Raw genomic sequence first — 2,999 nt, 5'->3', positions numbered from 1 at the left:
CTAGGCCTGGCTCCACAAAAGGACTTGGGTGTTGCAATGCCTAACTTCTAGGCACTTAGGAAATCACAGGAACAACACAGCAATCCACAACATCCGAGTCAGGTGTGTAGGCTCCTATACAATGAGAGAGAGGTGTCTAAGACTGTGATCTACAAAAGTCAGCATGGGAGGCAAAGTGCTTCCTAAGCCAGCCAATGGGAGAGGCAAACACTCCTCTTCATGGGTAAACCCTGCCTAGATGCACACCTTGTAGCTCAGGGGTTAGAACAGCCTCCTCAGAGATGGGAGATCCTAGTTCAAATCTTTTTCCCCCCACTCAGGCAGAGGAGAGAATTGAACCTGGGTTTTCCCATATCCCAAGTGAGTGCTCTAACCACTGGACTAAAAATTATCAGGAGCATAACAACTCTACCTCTGGCCAATTTTGAATGGGATGTGAGCCAGCAGGCAAACTCTGAGCTCACCTACTGGACTGGATCCCACACATGAGGTAGGCAGGCACGTACTTATTTTCCCCGTTCATCAATTTGCTCTGTGGCTTAGGTGGGAGACAGACGCTTTGGCACTCGGGGGAGGTGGGGGGGCAGTGTGCATGCTCAGATGCTGAAGTTTATGTACCCAGGGAACATCTAGCCTGAAAATTTAGGCACCCAGTGAATGTAGTGCCTACAGGGTTTGATGCATGTTTTATAGATCAGTGGTGCCTAAACCCCCAAACTCAGGTGCCTAAGTAGCTTTGTGGCTAGGGGCCTTAACTTGGTTGAAGTAAGAACTATCCAAAATTTCAGTTCAGTTCCTACTCTGAACCCAAAATTTAACAGCTCAACCTAGGGTAAGTTGATTTAAATCAGCAATTTAAAGTCACCAAGTGGAAAGCCTCTATTTTAAATCAGTATTTTTTCATTTAAAAAACATTTTTATTTGCACTTATTTTCAGAAAATAAGTATATTCTCATTGGTTGATATAACCATTTAAAACATTGATTTTTAGCAAAATAGAGCCTTTATACTAGGTTTGGCACATCTCTTTGCTACCTAGGAGAGTATACTATAACTCTCTACATTTATTTAAGCAATTATATAGATTAATCCAATTCTTAATTGTACATTTTGGTATGTAAGAAAATGGTGAATGATGTACAGTATTGCTTATTTACTATATAATTAACTTTTTTCAACATAATGTCTAGCTGTATTAGGATTGTAACTGGCATTTAATTAAACACAAAACAGCATTTTGTTTTAAGAGAAGTTTAGGCCTTAATGTATTTTGTATTAAATTTAGATTTCATTTTAAACAGTTTTTTTAAATTCCAGTTTAATTTAAAAACAAGTGAAGAATCCTCTAATTGAATTTGTGTTTAGCAAATGTAGAGGTCCTTCTCCCCTCCTCCCACTCCCAACCTTTGATTCTGTGACAGCCCAAAATGAGCCAGGTGCTCTGCAAACCTAGAAGATAACATGGCCTATGTCCTAAAGCACAGAACTCTTGTCTGGAGCCCAGCAGCTTCGGAAGGGAAAAACAGGCAGGTGTGTGTGTGTCTCAAGAGAAAGCACTATGTTTGAGTTTGTAATTCAGAGCCACAGAGTTTATTTTAAAAATAAACTAGTTTTCTTACAAGCCTGAAGCCAGCTAGCTTTGCAGAACTTCCCCGATCTTTCAGGAAGCCTGTACTGCATTGTGGTTTCAGAGGAAAGCCATGATACCCTTTTGCATGGTCTCACCCTGAACTCTGCCTCTCCCAGTTTCCAGAGTTTTATTCCGGTTTTTGAATCATTCAGACCTAAAACTCTAAGACATACTTACAGATTGAAGATCCCCAGAAACTGCTTGCACCTAATGATGCAGATGAAAACCACTGTGTCTTATACACATCTTGTGGAACTCAGCAGCTGTAACAACTAAATATATAGATGGTGGTTCAAGGAAAAATGTTTTGTTTTTTGTTTTTTTGACAGTTAGTAATGATTTTGATCCCAGAAACAGTGTTAGGGTATCAGCTGCTGCCTGACACAATTACACACTTTTTAAAAATTATTTTAAGAAGAGAAATTTGAAAATCTTGATCCATGCAGTTAAGTTGGGCTTCTGAGTCCAACTTAATGTCTGTCACCATTCCTCCCTCTCTAGTACCTCAAATGTTCCTTAATGGTGGCTTTGCATGAAAGCATTCCAGAGGGGCCTGGAGGTAAGCAGCCAGTCCCCTACTCTGATAGGAGGCTGCTAATCTCATGGGTATGGGAGATACCATTTCTTAAAATGGTATCTCCTGCTAGGTCTCCCCTTTAGCTGCAATTGAGCAACTTGCAGGGGGATGACCAAACACAGGTTCTGCTGGATAAGTCCTGCTTCAGGGAGAAGAGAAGAGAGTCAGCAGAGTTATCATTGCAAGCAACAACTACTCCCACATCATGTTAACTAATTCAGTGTTAAATAGGATTCAGCACTCATTGTAAACCCAGGGCTGCTGTGTCTAACAGGTTATCTGGCTGCAGTGAACTCTATGGTCAGTTAACCACAACCAGAGATGCAGTGTGGAACAGGACAGTCCTTGTCTCAGTGATAGTTAACCAGTGTTCTACCACCACCTTTTCTTCTACACTTGAAAGGAAATATGACCCAACAATCTTACAGAAGTGGACACGTTCATAGAGTGACCTAGGTTAATTGTGAAATGCTCTGCAATTCTCTGATTTATCTTTTTCCCTCTTACCTACTTGTTTTTCAAGATGGTAACAACTTGACAAATTGCCAAGTTTTTTTGCTTTAAATGTACTGTGGTGTTGGAACTGTTTAATTGCTAATACATACACATAATGTATTATCCCATTTATAACTTCATGACAGAACATATTTATCAAGTACTCCTCAGCATAGTCTATTGCCTTGAGTATAGCTGTTTGGAAGGTATTAAAGAGTAATTTCACATGAAGGTTAAAAAGTAGTGGTTCAACTTACTTTTGCCAGCTCTATTGAAGACATACGAAGAGGTCATAAC

Source organism: Mauremys mutica, chromosome 6 (genome assembly GCF_020497125.1).
Source record: "Mauremys mutica isolate MM-2020 ecotype Southern chromosome 6, ASM2049712v1, whole genome shotgun sequence".
Classification (NCBI taxonomy): domain Eukaryota; kingdom Metazoa; phylum Chordata; order Testudines; family Geoemydidae; genus Mauremys; species Mauremys mutica.
Note: the sequence above shows the minus strand (reverse complement) of the source record.